Source organism: Coregonus clupeaformis, unplaced genomic scaffold, assembly GCF_020615455.1.
Source record: "Coregonus clupeaformis isolate EN_2021a unplaced genomic scaffold, ASM2061545v1 scaf0662, whole genome shotgun sequence".
Classification (NCBI taxonomy): domain Eukaryota; kingdom Metazoa; phylum Chordata; class Actinopteri; order Salmoniformes; family Salmonidae; genus Coregonus; species Coregonus clupeaformis.
This window is the reverse complement of record NW_025534117.1, coordinates 172,697-194,517: the sequence shown is the minus strand read 5'-3', so window position 1 is coordinate 194,517 and position 21,821 is coordinate 172,697. Positions and strand designations below refer to the sequence as shown.

Sequence of the window (21,821 nt, the reverse complement as noted above, 5' to 3'; positions counted from 1 at the left end):
TCTGGGCTACAATAGGGCTTAAACGTAGCAACAAGAAGCTCTGAGAGTAAGCCATAACAGGACAACATAACACAAGGACTACAGTAAACAGAGTAAACAGCAGCCCTATACCAGCCCTCCTAGTGTGTGTTAGGTATAGATATCATTATGTTGTCAGTACCTTGACACGTAGTCAGAACCAACACAGTAGGATGTCAATAGGGATTAGTTACAACACACACCTGAGCACTCTGTGTGATAACACCTGGGAACCACACAGAGAGCAGAGGAGTGTGGGTAAATATCAGGAATTATTATGACTAGAGTAGGCAAACAGGCCATTATGACCAGAGGAGGTGACAGAGAGGGGGGAGAGGTGACACACATACACACACACGGTGACACACGGTGTATCAGGGGATGAGATGTGTGACTGACATCTGTGCTACTATGCTACAATCAGTTATCCCACATCTCCTCATTGTGAGTACGACTTCTGATGCATTCAAGTCTTTTGTGAAATCAAATGAATTGAAGTATTTCCAGTCCAATGCATTTTTACAATACAACATATATTTAATTCCACCGCTATTAAATTCACAATATGAAAAGAAAATGCTGCCGCTATTCATAGTACATCCCAACAACCTGTGAAACATTTCAAATACTACAGCTGGCCTTGATTGAGCTTGTCTGGTACCTGGAACCAACATAGTGGTAGCAAAACTCCACACTTTGCCCATGTGGCCCTCCAAGCAGGCTAAAGCAAATGTTTAAAGTACTTGAAAGATAGTATGAAGCCATGCTGGTCTGCAACACAAGAACAGCATTTTGTTGCATTAAACTACAGTAGCATATGGTCTAATAGCACCTGGCCTTGGTGGAGAGACGAGTCAGAAGACACACTCACTCGTACTGATCTGTTTAGCCTTGCAGCCCTATGATGCAGCCCATTAACACCAACGTTAGTTTAACCACGGGCCATTTCTCCTTGGATGACAATGACAAACCCCCCCACCACCACACACACAAACTGGTCGTGACTCAGCAGCCTAGCCTGGTGGTAGGTTGTGAGTGAGTCATGTTTCTTTCAGGAGAGGAGACTGGATGGTAAGGGGCTGTAAGGACCCCTGTCTGGACACAGAGTGCCCTTCCCTGGCCTCTAATGCTCCCACCTCAGCCTCTCCCTCCCAGCTCTGGAGGACTGGTGGAGAGCCCTCTAGCTAGCTCCTCAGTTACCGCCTCTTCTTCACTCTCTCTCTCTTCCTCTGTGTCATCCTCCCTCCTCCCTCTCTCTCCTCCTCCACTTGTCACAATATTTCCCTTTGCTTTGTTCTCCATCAAATAATATCGACAGCCTCTCTCTCTCTCTCTCTCTCTCTCTCTCTCTCTCTCTCTCTCTCTCTCTCTCTCTCTCTCTCTCTTTCTCTCTCTCTCTCTCTCTCTCTCTCTCTCTCTCTCTCTCTCTCTCTAGTTTCTCTCCCTCCTCCCTCTCCCTCTGTCCCCTCCCCCTCCCTAATGCTTGGCCTTCACAGGGCTCTGTCAAGGCTCTCTCTTGCCCACCCTCTCGCTCCAGTCGCAGAGCATAAACCCAGCATTTCGTTTAACTGAGTAAATCACTAGCATTTCCCACGCTGCTGCCGCCAACACTCCATCTCTCTCTCCCTGTATTTCTTACTTCCTCCCTAACCTTCCACCTCTCTCTTTTTCTCCCTCTCCCCCCTTATGCCTCCTTCCATCCCCTCCCCCATCCCTCTTTCTCCCTCCCTCTCTTTCTCACTTCCTCCATCTCTTCTCCATATCCCTCCTTCAATCCAATCCTCTCTCCCTCCCTACCCTTTTCTCCTTCCATCCCTCTCCTCTCTCCCTTTCCCTCCCTCCATTTCTCTCAATCCCTTCATCCCTGACCCACCATCACTTTTAGTCTATTGTGAGCGAGCTGCATAAAGCAGTCCAAAGGCCCTGTCTGGTCCCCTGTAGAGCAGAGCATTATGACTTCTCCTACTGTGGAGACACAGCCACCTGGGGGTCATATAAACACAAGGCTATCTGCAGTGGACCAATTTTAACGTGTGTGTGTGTGTGTCTGTGTGTCTGTTTGTGTGTGTGTGTGTGCATGCGCGTGCGTGTGTGTAAAACAGATAGACATTGATCATTCTAAGCACTACACTGTTTCCTCCTCTCACTTTCCTTAATGTGTTACTTGTCCACTTTCCTTTCTCATTGTGCCCCATTGCTATCCCAACAGAACAATACAACGACATATAGGAATGGAAACAATCACACACGCTATATTCAATCTCTTAACACTACGATTGCCTGCCAGTTGCATTGTGTAAAATCAGCCTGAGGTGAGACTTCCCATTCAGAAGGTTAATATACTCTGATCTATGAAAGAATATTGACAAAACTGCACTTCTAAACAACACACACATCAGGGCCAGGCACACACACACACACACACACACCCCTTCCGGGAAGCAAATATGAATTTCACATGAAATTTCATGTGAAAATGTGATTTTCCACATGTGAAATCATGTGGTTTTTCTGTAAGGGACACAAACACATCTGCACCTCTGGGGCCCTACATGGCAGCTATCAGTCATTGGGCTTATTTTGTGTTTGCTTTAGGGGTCAGAGTTCAGGCAATCCTGCACCAGCCTGCCTCCTAGACACTTTATTACGTGCAGGCTTTATAGAGCACAGCCAGGGCACAGCCAGCCAAGAAACTGCCAATATCAGCACAGCCTAGGTCAGTGATGTCTGGGGTTATTCTAGGTCAGGTTTTGAGGTCTGGGGTTATTCTAGGTCAGGTTTTGAGGTCTGGGGTTATTCTAGGTCAGGTTTTGAGGTCTGGGGTTATTTTAGGTCAAAAGGGGACCATTACTCTCCCAGAAGCTTGGCTAATGCGTAAAACCCCCGAATTGAGACAAACAAAAGATGTAATGGGTCCGCACTGTGGCTAACTTGTATACAGTTAGACCAGAAAAGCCACATCTCTGATTGGCAGATGAGTGGCAACCCTGATTAGAAGCACCTGCTGCTCATTGGTTGTTCCCTATATATTCTGTTTTGAATTAAATTAAAATTGTACCTACACACTGTAGAAGGCTGCAAAGTCGAAATGTTTGTGTAGGCTATCCCTGATGCAGTGAAAATGATTTTAAAAAACGAAAAAATGAAGTAAGCTTAATGTGACATCTTTTTGAGTGTGGACCTTTTGTTATTCTAGGTCAGGCTGTGAGGTCTGGGGTTATTCTCATTCACTAAAATAGGTATATGGGAGACCAGGGCCCGTATTCATGTCTCAGAGTAGGATTGCTGATCTAGGATCAGGTCCCCATGTCCATTCATTATAATCTAAAAAGGCTAAACTGATCCTAGATCAGTACTCCTATACTCTAAGAAGCTTTATGTATATGAGCCCTGAACTAGCATAATAAGTGTATATCTAAAAGTCTGTTTGAAAGCATTGCTGTTATAGATGCATGCTGCCAATGCTTTCTGTCAAATAGCCATGTAGTGTTACATTTTAACATTGAAATTCATTGAAAAAGCTAATCATCATCTATATCAGGGTTCTTCAATTCCGGTCCTGGAGGGCCGAAACACTTCTGTTTTTTATTTCTACCTGGTAGTTAATTGCACTGACCTGGTGTCTCAGGTCTGAATTAGCCCCTGATTAGAAGGAGAGGATGAAAAACAGAGGTGTCTCGGCCCTCCAGGACCGGAATTGAAGAACCCTGATCTATGTCGTTGACATCACCATCAACATGATCTGTTAAATCCAGCTAAAGTGCAATGGAATCGATGATTCCTTTCAGTTTTAAAGTTCAAACCAGCTGAGAGCTGAGAAAATCTACACATCAATAACGAGCCATATAGGCCTGCATGTATGGCTGCTTTGACTGTGGAGAGGCACATCATTTAGCCAGAGGAGGAGCGGGAGCGGGGGCGGCCAGTCAGTCCGCTAATATCAGACAAGGCGGCCGGAGATGGATGTCTGAACTTTTGGTCGGACCGGGAAACGTGGAACAGGGAGGCATATCCAAAAATGCGGAGGTGTCGCTCTTGTAACGTTAGAACAGCTGATACCCCTCATGCGCTGCTTGCTTGGTGGCTGCTGCAGCAGGGACAGACTGTGTGTGCGTGCAGAGAAACAGCTGTAAATACAGCACAATAACTCTTTCCCATTTCAGCACCGTGGACAGCGCTTTAGACCAACGGAAGGGTTCAAATAGAACGCCTTAGAAACTGAGTATAAATCTAACCACAGGAAATCTTCAGAGCCACACGGACTTACAGTATATAGGCAATGTTCAGTAGCCTGTCCATTCAAATTAAAATAAAAGCTCTCTTGGACATACATCTGATACCACACTAAAGTAAACTAACTAGCCTATTATGAAAAACTATCTTCCCATGTTATCAATTCAGGCCAGAGTTTTACACGATGACACATTAATTAATAAAAATTAAAATTAAAATTAGAAGGGCACTTTGATCAATTTTGGCCAATGCCACCATCCATCTTCTCCCAGTTGTGGCGTTGTTTCTAAAGGTGTGCTCTTCTGAGAAAAATAGCTCTGTTTGGGCCCTTAGAAGCTTAAACCAATCACCTAGCCGGGTTGGAGGTGTGGAGCCACTACAATCTAATAGCCTATTATTTTGGATGGATACATAAACATGACCATGCATGAGTTCATTGCTGTATCAGGTAGACGTCATCAGATTATAGCCTTACTTGTAGACTGATGGCCATTTAGAGTAGGCCTACATTGGAAATACTTAAGTGATCAATTTCAGCAGGCTACGCATTGGTTATGATATATTTATATAAGCCATATGTCGAGGATTTTGATAAAGGCGTTGGGAAGGAATTGACAGCCTAATATTTCTATTTGGTTTTTATTTTTTATTTTATGCACTTTGAGATTATTCTGTATAATAAAAAGCGCTTTACAAATGTAATAAATTATTATTATTATTAATAGCCTAGGTGCTTTCACCCTAGTAAATGTTCTTTGTTTTTTTCCCGAGATGTCATTAAGTATTTTTGCTAGAAAATCAATTTCAATCGGAATATTTCATTCTTGTTTCTGAGCCACACAGTCAAACGAAATAGACTAGCTATAGCTGATATTACAGTGCTCTTCTCAGCTTTCCAATTCCCATTTCCGCCGACATGCCAATGGTTGAGATGCGTGCAATTTGAGAATTATGTGGGTATAGACATTACCAATCACAAGAGTCTGAAGTAATGTGGAAACTTACCTTGGCTGACATCAAAAAGGTGTGTCCAGGCTCACTGAACAATAGCAGCGTCTGGCGACTCGCTTCTCAAAAAGACCTGAGAGGAAAAATCAATATCCACGAGTCAAAAAACGTCTAAATGTTTCCAGACGCATTATTCCGGTTAAATCAAGACGTATGATAAATATTTAGCTGGTAAGCTACACAACCGATGTTTTGCGGTGGAATTGCCCAAATAACTTAGGAATAGAAATTCGGTTTCGCTGGCTCAAGAGGAGCTCTGTAGCCTTGGCAACTCTGAGTGTGCGCTGGGCTCGAGCGGGCTGGAAGATCCACATTTCGACAGAGCGAGCAAAGGGTGTTTTCTTTCTGTGCTCCAGTTGGTAAAAAAGTCGGAATACCATTTGGAAATTCGCAACCCCAAAAATCTCTAACGTTATTACAGAGTTTTAATTCCATTTAGGAGATCAGTTGGGAACATTTCATTTTACCTCTGTTACATTAGGCGCATTGTAGATCCACGAGAAGGACTTCTATAAATAATCTTATGAGTCCGAGTAATATTTTTCAGTTTAAATTAAATGTGTTCCCTCTTTATGCCTTTTCTCAGAAAAAAAAGCCTGTAGGGTCTATATTGTCAGTGCTTCCCTAAAAACATCCAACACATTTCCAATGGCGTATATTCCAGTGGTAGGAAAACAATTATCGAATTTTCACATTTTATATGGAAGTGCATGGATTTGGGCTTCACATCGTGTCTCCTCCAGTTGTCGTCGTACACTTGAAGTATAATGCATGATGGATCAACCCTTTCTGATCCACTGAGAAAACACACAAAACAACGACAGTTCCGTTCAATTCTGATCAAAAAAGCTTTTAACCTCTTTTCCACTAAATGAGAACTTCTTTGACGTTCACTTGAGCATCTCAGAGATGCTTCACAGCTCAAGCAGGTATCATATTTTCACCGTATCGCCTCCTATGGCTATTCATTTGGGTGGCACGTCAAAAAAAAACATATTGCCGGCGAAAAGGGCTCAGGAGCGGTTATTGGGAAAGTTCCGAGAGGCTGGAGAGCGTCGAGAGACAACCGACGTGCTCACCTGCGTCTCACGAGACTGGGACTGTGAGCGCTTTGTGGAGTGGCGGAACGCTGAATGTGCATACATGAGGAATTTTTCCGTTGTTCCCTAGGGGTTCGAGGCTACACGAATCTCCCATGCCATGGCTTTCTCTTTTGTGGGAAAGTGAGTAGCCTAATGGTTTCGCTACATGGAGTGTGTTTTAGTTGGGGGAGACTGTGATAAATGGAAATGGTTGGGAAAGATTATTTTGCGTTAATATTGTGTCACCTCGTCAACGCTCTCCCTCACACTGCCGAGGGTTGAAATAAGAGAGGGAGACTCAGAATCAGCGCGGTTGCACGCATGAACGAACACACACACACACACACACACACACACACACACACACACATACACACGCGGAATTTGGACCTGCGGGATGCAGACTGACTGTTCGATAATCAAGTGAAATTCCTGATCAGACAGGCGGACAGCCAGCGCAGCGTGCAGTGTCATGCATGAACTGCACCATCTAAACACGGAGTCCAGAGCAAAGGTACTTTAGATCATGGCAGACATACACTTACATGTTCACATTGTCTGCATATGATAGATAGCTACACTGAACAAAAATATAAACGCAACATGTAAAGTGTTCGTTTCATGAGCTGAAATCAAAGATCCCAGACATTTTCCATATGCACAAAGAGCTAATTTCTCTCAATTTCTTGGCACAAATTTGTTTACATCCCTGAGCATTTCTCCTTTGCCAAGATAATCAATCCACTTGACAGGTGTGGCATTTCAAGCAGTTGATTAAACAACATGATCATTACACAGGTGCACCTTGCGCTGGGGACAATAAAGGCCACTCTAAAATGTGCAGTTTTGCTACACATCACAATGCCACAGATGTCTCAAGTTTTCAGGGAGCCTGCAATTGGCATGCTGACTGCAGGAATGTTCACCAGAACTGTTGCCAGATAATTGAATGTTAATTTCTATCATAAGCCGCCTCCAACGTCGTTTTAGAGAATTTGGCAGTACATCCAACCCGCCTCACGTGTAACCATGCCAGCCCAGGACCTCCACATCCAACTTCTTCACCTGCGGGATTGTCTGAGACCAGCCACCTGGACAGCTGATTAAACTGTGTGTTTGCACAACCAAATAATTTTTGCACAAACTGTCAGAAACCGTCTCAGGGAACCTCATCTGCGTGCTCCTCATCCTCACCAGGGTCTTGACCTGAATGCAGTTTGGCGTCGTAACCGACTTCAGTGGGCAAATGCTCATGTTCAATGGTCACTGGCATGCTAGAGAAGTGTGCTCTTCAAGGTTGAATCCTGGTTTCAACTGTATCGTGCAGATGGCGTTGTGTGGGAGAGGTTTGCTGATGTCAACGTTGTGAACAGAGTGCCCTATGGTGGCGATGGGGTTATGGTATGGGCAGGCATAAGCTACGGACAATGAACACAATTGCATTTGATCAATGGCAATTTGAATGCACAGAGATACCATGACGAGATCCTGAGGCCCATTGTCGTGCCATTCAACCGCCACCATCACCTCTTGTTTCAGCATGATAATGCAAGGCCCCATGTCGCAAGGATCTGTACACAATTCCTGGAAGCTGAAAATGTTCCAGTTCTTCCATGGCCTGCATACTCACCAGACATGTCACCCATTGAGCTTGTTTGGGATGCTCTGGATCGACGTGTACGACAGCGTGTTCCAGTTCCTGCCAATATCCAGCAACTTTGCACAGCCATTGAAAAGGAGTGGGATAACATTCCACAATCAACAGCCTGATCAAGTCTATGCGCTACATAAGGCAAATGGTGGTCACACCAGATACTGACTGGTTTTCTGATCCACACCCCTACTTTAAAAAAAAGGTATGCATATCTGTATTCCCAGTCATGTGAAATCCATAGATTAGAGCCTAATTAATTTATTTCAATTTACTGATTTCCTTATATGAACTGTAACTCAGTAAAATCTTTGAAATTGTTGCATGTTGAGTTTATATTTTTGTTCAGTGTATGTATGCCCCTAACATTGACAGTGTGACTCATTATATGAGCATCTGCTCTGATGGAATATTAATTTAATGGAACAACAAACAACATCAAAGTAACAAAGACAAGCATGCGCTCTGTCACACGCACACATGGCTTGGTAGACCATTGACTCGCTCTGATTGGCCTTCAGGACCATGGACAGCGAACAAACTTGCACCATGGACAGCAAACAAATTTAGATGCTATCACATATTTTTGGTCCTGTCCATGGTGCTGGAAAAGACTCAGGTTTATCCAAGGAGATTAATATTGTGCAATGCAGAGTTAATGGCTGTAACAATGGAGTTGCAGAGATCGGAGAATAGGGATCAATTAAATATGGAACACCATTATTTCACATCAGTGCAAGTTCCTCAGACGACATTTGTGAGAAACACACATGATGCGGATTCAGTACCAGCACAGGGAAGTCACTTATCGACGACTAGAGTACATTTTTATTTTGGCGTTTTTTTCCCACACAAAGTAGTCGTGAGGTTTGAAAATTATATGTTTGCCATTGTAAAGTCATGACTAATTCAAGCCGTTAGGTATAAAAATACCCCTGTCGCCAGCTCTGGTAATGTGCGTTATTCATAAGATGTGAATAATTGAGGTAAGCGAGTCGAGTTGAACAGCCGCGTGGACTTTGCTGACTCTGTGCCAAGTAATGCCGTAGCAGATTTTTTGGGATATAGGGCAGAGCCGAAGAATGCATACATAGTTACAACAATAGGCTACAACAACTAGGCCTACACTCTTAACTTTTACTTAAAAAATGACACTGTTTATAAATTACATTTTAACTTCAGATTGGGTACCAGTCTATTTGTGTCATCATGCCACTCCTTGCCACTCCTTCTCATGCCAAGCATCATGTTTGGCCAGAGTTGACATGATAGGCTTGATAGCACAAACAGATCTGGGACCAGGCTAGGAAAATAAAGGGTCAAAAGGAAAACGTGTGAAATCTATATTCTCATGAAGAACCATTTATCTACATCTTGACCTGTCTCTTAGAGGATAACAGAAATCCCATGGTTCCTCACAACAATCCACAAGTGGGTAATTTGGGTCAGATTCAGTCCGTTAGTTTCGCAGTACATGGAGGTAAAGGAAGGACAAGGAACTGCTAACACATAATCATCTAAAACCTTTGGGCTAAACAGTCTGAATTCCCCAGGACACTTTCTTGGCTGGAAGCCCAGGTGGGGTGTATAAACTTTGAGTGTATACGCTTTAACTTTGGCTAACCTCCCTGTGGGACTGTGTCTGAGTCCCAAATGGTACCCTATTCCCTATATAATGCACTACCTTTGACCAAAAAAGTAGTGCATTATAGTGAATAAGGTGCCATTTGTGAAACAACCTCTGTGTATCCCACAGAGTGTATGCCCATAGGCTTGTTGTAAAGGTAGGCGACATCTACAGGCAGACTGAATCTAGACGGCCACGCTCCGGGACCAGGAAGTGGTGGGAATGGAGCGGTGCCCACAGGTGCTCTCTCTCCCTGGGCATAGATAACAGTGATTCATCCCCTAGGCCTCTGGAGGTCCTGCTAAAACTACCTGCTCTATGCACCCCCTCAACTAAATCCACAATATTTCTTCCTATTACACACACACACACACAACCGCACAAAGACACAGACACAGACATGCACACACACACACACACACAGACACAGACACACACACATTTTACACCCCCCCCCCAAAGAGCCTAGCCACTGACCCAGAAAGACAGAGTTAACAGGGTGAAAACCAACACTCCACACACACGTAAGCCGATACCTTCTGCCTCAGTGTAACAGTCTAACATCAAACAGCCCTGTCCCTCTGGAGAGGGGTGTGATGAGACAACACACACACAGACACACAGTTGAACCTGTAACCTGAGCTACCGGGGTTCTGAAACATTCAGCGGTCTCTACAGCCTGTACATGTGTTTGCTTTGTGTGGATAAGAGAGAGGCCTCACCACCAATCTGCTCAGCGTCACATCAATCATTCACTGTCTCATCTGAGCTGTCCTGTTCCGTCTGTCCTGGCTGAGCTGTCCTGTCCTGTTGGTCCTGTCTGAGCGGTCCTGTCTGTCTTGTCTGAGCTGTCCTGTCTGTCCTGCCTGTCCTGTCTGAGCTGTCCTGTCCTGTCTGTCCCACTGTGACCACATCACTCCATAGCCTCTCTCTGGAGGAGAGAGAGACTGAGGGACAGAGAGAGTGACATGACAAGGCTAGTGTAGGTGAGTTACACACAGTGGCTCTATCAGCTACAAGAGAAAGTTAGTCAGTGTGCTTCTCTGGTTAGTGTTTCACTCAACACCAGCCACAGTGGTTTCTTCAATCTCAATGACTTTGGCACAGCGCCATACACACACATAGGTTTGCCAACTATCCTTAATTCGCCACCAAAGTGTTCCAAGACAATAATAGTCTCATATACCAAACTGCAATGTAATGGGAACTTTTGGTGCCAATATAGTGCCCAATCAGAATCCAACTGAGTTTCAGAACTCTGCTGACTGCAGCTAAAGTAGTATGAGCTACAGTACGCTAATGGAAGTGATCTGGCAGGGTTCCAAGCCCAGCTTGAGACTGTAAGCCAGTGTAAACTCCCCCCAGCTGGCTGTTCAAGACGTCAGTCAGAACCCTCAGTACCAGCCGTCTGTTTGCGTCTACAGAGATGTTAAACCCTCCAATCCATTTGGCTTTATTCTCTTTAACAAACATGGTTGTGTTTATCTGCCTGGAGCCACAGTGTCGTTCTTAGGTCTATAGCCTATTTATTGGTATCCGGTCAAAAGTAGTGCACTATGTAGAGAATAGGGTGCCATTTGGCATGCAACCTCAGTCTCCCCTGGCCCCCTCAGGGTCCCATGGGAGGGGATTTGAAGAGACAGTAAATAGAAGCTAGTTTGTACTTCCATTAGGGTCTGATTCTATTACACTACTCTGTGGTGCTATTGATCCAGAGATCCAGGGGAGAGGGAGCAGCTAGAGCTTATGTTCCCCCAAGCAGAGGCCACCGTGGCTGGGTAGAGATGAGCATCACTGGCCCTAGTCCTCCCAGACACAGAGCCATGGCTGGGTAGAGATGAGCATCACTGGCCCTAGTCCTCCCAGACACAGAGCCATGGCTGGGTAAAGATGAGCATCACTGGCCCTAGTCCTCCCAGATACAGAGCCATGGCTGGGTAGAGATGAGCATCACTGGCCCTAGTCCTCCCAGACACAGAGCCATGGATAAGCATCTCACGGAGTGACATGGTGTGTATGTGTGTGTAAGAGAGAGATAGGGCAAGAGAGATAGAGAGAGAGCAAAAAGGATAAAGACAGGATGTGTGTGTGTGTGTGTGTGTGTGTGTGTGTGTGTGTGTGTGTGTGTGTGTGTGTGTGTGTGTGTGTGTGTGTGTGTGTGTGTGTGTGTGTGTGCGTGCGTGTGATTTGTAGTCCTGAGTCCAGAGTTCTGGTCCAATTCAAATGAACGTCCTGTCGTTTGGGACGTAAACTGTGACCTGAAAGTGTCAAACACAGATACAAAAAAACATCCACTGTTAGACAGTGATAGCCGCTCTTCTTTAGGAGCTGGGCCATTTTGAGTGAGACAAACATGTTTTAAAAGAGCTGGGCTGAGGACAGATACAGTATATAGCTGAGTAGAGAAGATGGCGGAACATCAGGTCACTGAGGTCTACACATATGTACAGTGGGGAAAAAAAGTATTTAGTCAGCCACCAATTGTGCAAGTTCTCCCACTTAAAAAGATGAGAGAGGCCTGTAATTTTCATCATAGGTACACATCAACTATGACAGACAAAATGAGAAAAAATTTTCCAGAAAATCACATTGTAGGATTTCTAATGAATTTATTTGCAAATTATGGTGGAAAATAAGTATTTGGTCAAATACTTTGTTATATACCCTTTGTTGGCAATGACACAGGTCAAACGTTTTCTGTAAGTCTTCACAAGGTTTTCACACACTGTTGCTGGTATTTTGGCCCATTCCTCCATGCAGATATCCTCTAGAGCAGTGATGTTTTGGGGCTGTCGCTGGGCAACACAGACTTTCAACTCCCTCCAAAGATTTTCTATGGGGTTGAGATCTGGAGACTGGCTAGGCCACTCCAGGACCTTGAAATGCTTCTTACGAAGCCACTCCTTCGTTGCCCGGGCGGTGTGTTTGGGATCATTGTCATGCTGAAAGACCCAGCCACGTTTCATCTTCAATGCCCTTGCTGATGGAAGGAGGTTTTCACTCAAAATCTCACGATACATGGCCCCATTCATTCTTTCCTTTACACGGATCAGTCGTCCTGGTCCCTTTGCAGAAAAACAGCCCCAAAGCATGATGTTTCCACCCCCATGCTTCACAGTAGGTATGGTGTTCATTGGATGCAACTCAGCATTCTTTGTCCTCCAAACACGACGAGTTGAGTTTTTACCAAAAGGTTCTATTTTGGTTTCATCTGACCATATGACATTCTCCCAATCCTCTTCTGGATCATCCAAATGCACTCTAGCAAACTTCAGACGGGCCTGGACATGTACTGGCTTAAGCAGGGGGACACGTCTGGCACTGCAGGATTTGAGTCCCTGGCGGCATGGTGTGTTACTGATGGTAGGCTTTGTTACTTTGGTCCCAGCTCTCTGCAGGTCATTCACTAGGTCCCCCCCGTGTGGTTCTGGGATTTTGCTCACCGTTCTTGTGATCATTTTGACCCCACAGGATGAGATCTTGCGTGGAGCCCCAGATCGAGGGAGATTATCAGTGGTCTTGTATGTCTTCCATTTCCTAATAATTGCTCCCACAGTTGATTTCTTCAAACCAAGCTGCTTACCTATTGCAGATTCAGTCTTCCCAGCCTGGTGCAGGTCTACAATTTTGTTTATGGTGTCCTTTGACAGCTCTTTGGTCTTGGCCATAGTGGAGTTTGGAGTGTGACTGTTTGAGGTTGTGGACAGGTGTCTTTTATACTGATAACAAGTTCAAACAGGTGCCATTAATACAGGTAACGAGTGGAGGACAGAGGAGCCTCTTAAAGAAGAAGTTACAGGTCTGTGAGAGCCAGACATCTTGCTTGTTTGTAGGTGACCAAATACTTATTTTCCACCATAATTTGCAAATAAATCCATTAAAAATCCTACAATGTGATTTTCTGGAAAAAAAATTCTCAATTTGTCTGTCATAGTTGACGTGTACCTATTATGAAAATTACAGGCCTCTCTCATCTTTTTAAGTGGGAGAACTTGCACAATTGGTGGCTGACTAAATACTTTTTTCCCGCACTGTATATGCAAGCAGATGTGGTACACATAAACAGATCATAAGATCAATTGGACACAGACAGACAGGTTGACACAGACAGACAGGTTGACACAGACAGACAGGTTGATACAGACAGACAGGTTGACACACACAGACAGGTTGACACACACAGACAGGTTGACACAGACAGACAGGTTGACACAGACAGACAGGTTGACACAGACAGACAGGTTGACACACACAGACAGGTTGATACAGACAGACAGGTTGATACAGACAGACAGGTTGACACACACAGACAGGTTGACACAGACAGACAGGTTGACACAGACAGACAGGTTGACACAGACAGACAGGTTGACACAGACAGACAGGTTGACACACAGACACACAGAGCAGCATATAAAAAGCCAGACATGTACACAAACATACGCACACAAACACAAATGTCTGTTAATGTTGTTGTTCCTCACAACCTGTGTTTAAGAGCGAGCTATAGAGAGAGCACCCAGTGTCCTCCAGCTGCCAAACACCAGACCAGGGTCATGCCTGACTCACACTGCCTGAGGAGGGGAAGAGGGGAAGAAGAAAGGAGAAGGAGGAAAGGTGAAGAAGAGAAGAGAAAAGAAAAAGAGGGACGTTGGATAGAGGGTGAAAGAGACAGCTGATGAGTTGAGAAGAAAGGGAGGACAAGATAGAGTGGAAGTGACAGTTGGTGAAAAGAGGGCAAAGAGAGAGAAGGAAAGGAGGAAAGGAGAAATAAGGAGAGGAGATACCCCTGGTGTGGCAGTCACAGTAGTCGAGGAGGAGAAATAAGGAGAGGAGATACCCCTGGTGTGGCAGTCACAGTAATCGAGGAAGAGAAATAAGGAGAGGAGATACCCCTGGTGTGGCAGTCACAGTAGTCGAGGAGGAGAAATAAGGAGAGGAGATACCCCTGGTGTGGCAGTCACAGTAGTCGAGGAAGAGAAATAAGGAGAGGAGATACCCCTGGTGTGGCAGTCACAGTAGTCGAGGAAGAGAAATAAGGAGAGGAGATACCCCTGGTGTGGCAGTCACAGTAGTCGAGGAGGAGATGAGAAATAAGGAGAGGAGAAACCCCTGGTGTGGCAGTCACAGTAGTCGAGGAGGAGAAATAAGGAGAGGAGATACCCCTGGTGTGGCAGTCACAGTAGTCGAGGAAGAGAAATAAGGAGAGGAGAAACCCCTGGTGTGGCAGTCACAGTAGTCGAGGAGGAGAAATAAGGAGAGGAGATACCCCTGGTGTGGCAGTCACAGTAGTCGAGGAGGAGAAATAAGGAGAGGAGATACCCTGGTGTGGCAGTCACAGTAGTCGAGGAGGAGAAATAAGGAGAGGAGATACCCCTGGTGTGGCAGTCACAGTAGTCGAGGAGGAGAAATAAGGAGAGGAGATACCCCTGGTGTGGCAGTCACAGTAGTCGAGGAAGAGAAATAAGGAGAGGAGATACCCCTGGTGTGGCAGTCACAGTAGTCGAGGAGGAGATGAGAAATAAGGAGAGGAGAAACCCCTGGTGTGGCAGTCACAGTAGTCGAGGAGGAGAAATAAGGAGAGGAGTACCCCTGGTGTGGCAGTCACAGTAGTCGAGGAAGAGAAATAAGGAGAGGAGATACCCCTGGTGTGGCAGTCACAGTAGTCGAGGAGGAGATGAGAAATAAGGAGAGGAGATACCCCTGGTGTGGCAGTCACAGTAGTCGAGGAGGAGAAATAAGGAGAAGAGATACCCCTGGTGTGGCAGTCACAGTAGTCGAGGAGGAAAAATAAGGAGAGGAGATAACCCTGGTGTGGCAGTCACAGTAGTCAAGGAGGAGAAATAAGGAGAGGAGATACCCCTGGTGTGGCAGTCACAGTAGTCGAGGAAGAGAAATAAGGAGAGGAGATACCCCTGGTGTGGCAGTCACAGTAGTCGAGGAGGAGATGAGAAATAAGGAGAGGAGAAACCCCTGGTGTGGCAGTCACAGTAGTCGAGGAGGAGAAATAAGGAGAGGAGATACACCCTGTCGTTCTCCGCTAACATCAAGGCGGTGAACCGATCCTGTAGGTTCATGCTCTACAACATTCGGAGAATATGACCCTGCCTTACACAGGAAGCGGCACAGGTCCTAATCCAGGCACTTGTCATCTCCCGTCTGGATTACTGCAACTCGCTGGGCTCCCTGCCTGTGCCATTAAACCCCTACAACTCATCCAGAATGCCGCAGCCCGTCTGGTGTTCAACCTTCCCAAGTTCTCTCACGTCACCCCGCTCCTCCGCACACTCCACTGGCTTCCAGTTGAAGCTCGCATCTGCTACAAGACCATGGTGCTTGCCTACGGAGCTGTGTGGGGAACGGCACCTCCGTACCTTCAGGCTCTGATCAGTCCCTACACCCAAATGAGGGCATTGCGTTCATCCACCTCTGGCCTGCTAGCCCCCCTACCTCTGCGGAAGCACAGTTCCCGCTCAGCCCAGTCAAAACTGTTCGCTGCTCTGGCACCTCAATGGTGGAACAAGCTCCCTCACGACGCCAGGACAGCGGAGTCACTCACCACCTTCCGGAGACACTTGAAACCCCACCTCTTTAAGGAATACCTGGGATAGGATAAAGTAATCCTTCTACCCCACCTTACCCCACCCCAAAGAAAAAGAAAAAAAAACATATTGTAAATTGGTTATCCCACTGGCTATAAGGTGAATGCACCAATTTGTAAGTCGCTCTGGATAAGAGCGTCTGCTAAATGTAAATGTAAATGGTGTGGCAGTCACAGTAGTCGAGGAGGAGAAATAAGGAAAGGAGACTACCCCTAGTTTGGCAGTCACAGTAGTCGAGGAGGAGAAATAAGGAGAGGAGATACCCCTGGTGTGGCAGTCACAGTAGTCGAGGAGGAGAGGAAAAATAAGGAATATATATAGGGTTATCCGTTGAAAAGGGGAAGAGATAAAAAAGGAGAGGAGAGATCCCTGCACTCTTAGTAAAAAAGCTGCTATCTTGAACCTAAAAGGGTTCTTCAGCAGTCCCCATATGAGAACCCTTTGAAGAACCCTTTTCGGTTCCAGGTAGAACCCTATTGGGTTCCATGTAAAACCCTTTCCCCAGAGGGTTCTATATGGAACCCAAACGAGTTCTACCTGGAACCAAAAATGATTCTACCTGGAACCAAAAAGGGTTCTCCTATGGGGACAGCCGAATAACCCTTTTGGAACCCTGTTTTCTAAGAGTGTAGTGTGTGTCAGTGACCGCAGAGTTAGAGACACGCTCGCAGCATATTTCACAGGAACATGGGAGCGTGTGATCACACCATGGAGCAGGATACCATCACTCAGCAGGAGGACATTAGTGTATCAACTAGCACAAACCGAGGTTGCACAGAAAGCCACAGGAACATTTTCAAAGATAAAGGCACTGGTACTTGAGTTGACCTCTGACTGAAATATACAGAACGAAAATATAAAACACAACATGCAACAATTTCAACAATTTTACTGAGTTACAGTTCATATAAGGAAATCAGTCAATTTAAATAAATTCATTAGGCCCTAATCTATGGATTTCACATGACTGGGGCAGGGGTGCAGCCATTGGTGGGCCTGGGAGGACATAGGCCCACCCAGTTGGGAGCCAGGCCCAGCCAATCAGAATGAGTTTCAGTTTCATCAGCTGTCTGGGTGGCTGGTCTCAGATGATCCCGCAGGTGAAGAAGCCAGATGTGGAGGTCCTGGGCTGGCTTGGTTATACGTGGTCTGCGGTTGTGAGGCCGTTTGGACGTACTGCCAAATTCTCTAAAACGATGTTGGATGAGGCTTATGGTAGAGAAATTAACATTTCATTCTCTGGCAACAGCTTTGGTGGATATTCCTGTAGTCAGAATGCCAATTGTAAGCTCCCTCAAAACTTGAGACATCTGTGGCATCGTGTTGTGTGACAAAACTGCACATTTTAGAGTGGCCTTTTATTGCCCCCAGCACAAGGTGCACCTGTGTAATGATCATGCTATTTAATCAGCTTCTTGATATGCCAACATTATCTTGGCAAAGGAGAAATGCTAACTAACAGGGATGTAAGCACATTTGTGCACAAAATATGAGAGAAATAAGCTTTTTGTGAGTATGGAACATTTCTGTGATCTTTTATTTCAGCTCATGAAACATGGGACCAACACTTTACATGTTGCGTTCATATTTTTGTTCCGTATATAAAAAAAACTTTGAAGTATCTCCATCATGGCCTCGATCAGAATGCCTTATTATAAGCAGCCTTAACAACAAGCAGACTGGTAATGCTGATTCCCGTGCTGTCATTGAATCACATTGGGTAAAGAAAACAGCTGCTGAAGAGTAATGACCTGTAGTGACTTTATCTCCAGGGAGTTTACTATACTGAGTCAGGGGGTGCATCTTAATCTGAAGTGGCTTCCTACCCTCACCTCTCCCTTATCTGCACTGATCTGAAACAGTAGGATAGGTAAAGGGAATATGGCTGTGGACTTTCTTTCATGGTCTATTTTTCAAATCAGTGTGAATGAAGATGAGGAGAAAAGGAGATGACGGCCAGGAAGCCTTGTTAGACTGTTGAGATGCACCCGGAGAGTCAGTGAAGGCTCAATGATGTCATGCTAGCATATGGCTACAGTGTTAGCCTTACATTGGTCCATTTTAATAGAACGTTGCTAATGAACTGAAGTACTGTAGCTTCTCAATAGGAGACATTCAGGTTGATATTGTGGAAGAGATAAAGCAGAGCTGAATATGGACCAGAATACATTTGAAGTTCTGGCCCTGTTCAGTTACCCTAAGTGCTCTGTTACAATGGAGTCATTTGTATCACATTCAAAATGTGTTTTATCAGGACAAAGCAAGTCCTCAAATCAATTTCACGTGTCATAGATGTTTTTGATGTTGATGCATGCAGTGTCCTGTTGTCAGTTTATAATAACACAGTTTTGTTACAAATCAGGGCTCCCTAAAACAGTGATGTTTGTTACTAAGAAGACAACTTGGATTTATTTTGAATTAAATAAAAAAGCAGTGAAGCAGGGTTGATCCCCTGGATCAGAGCCACAGCCTAACACACCCCTGGCACTGCCCCGGGGTTTACTCCTGTCCTACTGATCTACTAGAGGTTTGTGGAACAGGATCTGGGCAGCTTTCCCTATCACGTCCCTCTCTTCACCCAATCCTATATAGCCATTTTCAATGTAGGAGGTTAAAAAGTGAAACAGCTTGGAGAGCTGTGATTAGTAGCTCAGTTGGAAGAGCATGGCTTTTGCAACGCCAGGGTTGTGGGTTCGATAAAATAATGTATGTGCTAACTGTAAGTCGCTCTGGATAAGAGCGTCTGCTAAATGACTAAAATGTAAATGTAAATGTAGTGGTAATTTAAACCTACATCAAGAGTCTCTGACTGGGCAGCTTGCCCTTCCCTTCCCTGTCATAGCTCACTTGATCTAATCCTAGTGTACAGTCGTGGTCAAAATATTTGAGAATGACACAAGTATTGGTCTTCACAAAGTTGGCTGCTTCAGTGTTATGATATATTTTTGTCAGATGCTACTATGGTATACTGAAGTATAATTACAAGCATTCAATAAGTGTCAACGGCTTTTATTGACAATTACATTAAGTTTATGCAATGAGTCAATATTTGCAGTGTTGACCCTTCTTTTTCAAGACCTCTGCAATCCGCCCTGGCATGCTGTCAATTAACTTCTGGGCCACATCCTGACTGATGGCAGCCCATTCTTGCATAATCAATGCTTGGAGTTTGTCAGAATTTGTGGGGTTTTGTTTGTCCACCCTCCTCTTGAGGATCGACCACAAGTTCTCAATGGGATTAAGGTCTGAGGAGTTTCCTGGCCATGGACCCAAAATGTCGATGTTTTGTTCCCCAAGCCACTTAGTTATCACTTTTGCCTTATGGCAAGGTGCTCCATCATGCTGGAAAAGGCATTGGTCGTCACCAAACTGTTCTTGGATGGTTGGGAGAAGTTGCTCTCGGAGGATGTGTTGGTACCATTCTTTATTCATGGCTGTGTTCTTAGGCAAAATTGTGAGTGTGCCCACTCCCCACACATGAATGGTCTCAGGATGCTTTACTGTTGGCATGACACAGGACTGATGGTAGCGCTCACCTTGTCTTCTCTGGATAAGGTGTTTTCCGGATGCCCCAAACAATCGGAAAGGGGATTCATCAGAGAAAATGACTTTACCCCAGTCCTCAGCAGTCCAATCCCTGTACCTTTTGCAGAATATCAGTCTGTCCCTGATGTTTTTCCTGGAGAGAAGTGGCTTCTTTGCTGCCCTTCTTGACACCAGGCCATCCTCCAAAATTCTTCGCCTCACTGTGCGTGCAGATGCACTCACACCTGCCTGCTGGCATTCCTGAGCAAGCTCTGCACTGGTGGTGCCCCGATCCTGCAGCTGAATCAACTTTAGGAGACGGTCCTGGCGCTTGCTGGACTTTCTTGGGTGCCCTGACGCCTTCTTCACAACAATTTAACCTCTCTCCTTGAAGTTCCTGATGATCCGATAAATGGTTGATTTAGGTGCAATCTTACTAGCAGCAATATCCTTGCCTGTGAAGCCCTTTTTGTGCAAAGCAATGATGACTTCACGTGTTTCCTTGCAGGTAACCATGGTTAACAGAGGAAGAACAATGATTTCAAGCACCACCCTCCTTTTAAAGCTTCCAGTCTGTTATTCTAACTCAATCAGCATGACAGAGTGATCTCCAGCCTTGTCCTCGTCAACACTCTCACCTGTGTTAACGAGAGAATCACTGACATGATGGCAGCTGGTCCTTTTGTGGCAGGGCTGAAATGCAGTGGAAATGATTTTGGGGGATTAAGTTCATTTTCATGGCAAAGAGGGACTTTGCAATTAATTGCAATTCATCTGATCACTCTTCATAACATTCTGGAGTATATGCAAATTGCCATCATCAATACTGAGGCAGCAGACTTTGTGAAAATTAGTATTTGTGTCATTCTCAAAACTTTTGACCACGACTGTAGTGTTATCCAAAAGGAGGTAAAAAGGTAGAACTGATTGATCTGTGCCTCGTAGTAATTTAAACCCACAGAGCAGTTTGCCCAATGCTATCCTTACTTGAACTAATCCTATAGTTTTGTTATCCATTAAGAATTAACAGGCAAAACTGATTAGTGCTTACAGGGGCAATTCCATCCGACCTCTATGTGTGTAACTAGGCTGGTACTGTAAAACACACACTGGAAAGCACACTGTCTCCATGGAGGCTGTGAAGACTCTCCTCCCCTCCTCTACTGTTTGATCAGCCATTTGACACTGGGCAGGGTGACTTTCACACAGAGTGTGTGAGGAGCATGGTGAGGACCTGGGGAGGGTAGAGGTGACTTTCTCTCTCCACACACTTTCTTTTTTCTTTCTCTCTCATCCCCCTCTCTCTCTCTGTATCTCTTTCTTGCTCGCTACCCTTTCTCAAACAGCCAAGAGTCCAAATTTGACACACACACGCACGCACACACACGTACACACAAACGACATGTCAACAGGGATGTTCTCTCCAAGCTGCCAGGGTTATTCCTCTGTAGGGACACTTCAGAGCAGATTTCCCATGGGTATCTCTGGTCTGACTGTATGTGTGGGCTAATAAACACACACTAAGGCTGGGCGGCAAACTGGAAAAACCTATATACCGGTATTCATTCACAAACCGGTTTGGATTCTATAACGGTATTTTAATGTTTGATTTGTTACATTTAATAATTCAGTAATGACTCGAAAAAACGATGGCAATCATCTATTTTCATCACCAATTAGAAAACTGTTAACAGCTGAGAACTGCTAGTTAACTTTCTAGCACAACAAGTCAACAGCGTTGGGAGGGCTGGTGAGGCTGGCTACTCATACACGGATGCCAACACGAGTAAAGCCATTACTTGTGGTGAAGCCACCCTGATGGAGTACCTAGAAAACCCCAAATAGGATATTTTTAAAAATAGGATAGTTTACGATGTTGCAGATTTTCAATACCGTCATATCGGCAAAAATGAAAAAAATACAGTGATATGATATTTTGGTTATATTGCCCAGCCCAGCCCTAACACACACACACCAACACATATTGACATGCACATGCACACGCACACAAACAAACACACACACACACGGACAGACATATATGAACATTCTTCCACACTGAACTCAACAAACCA

The 21,821-nt window shown here is 45.1% G+C and overlaps 1 protein-coding gene across 1 annotated transcript in view; it reads right to left on the bottom strand.

Moving 5' to 3' along the window:
- LOC123485369 (voltage-dependent T-type calcium channel subunit alpha-1H-like) overlaps positions 1 to 6,337 on the bottom strand; it is a 52,032-nt gene extending 45,695 nt beyond the window's left edge. The window contains exon 1 of the mRNA XM_045216276.1: positions 5,257 to 6,337. The gene's annotated coding sequence lies outside the window, so the exon portion shown is untranslated. The remainder of the gene's footprint in view (positions 1 to 5,256) is intronic.
- Between the last annotated feature and the right edge of the window lie 15,484 nt (positions 6,338 to 21,821).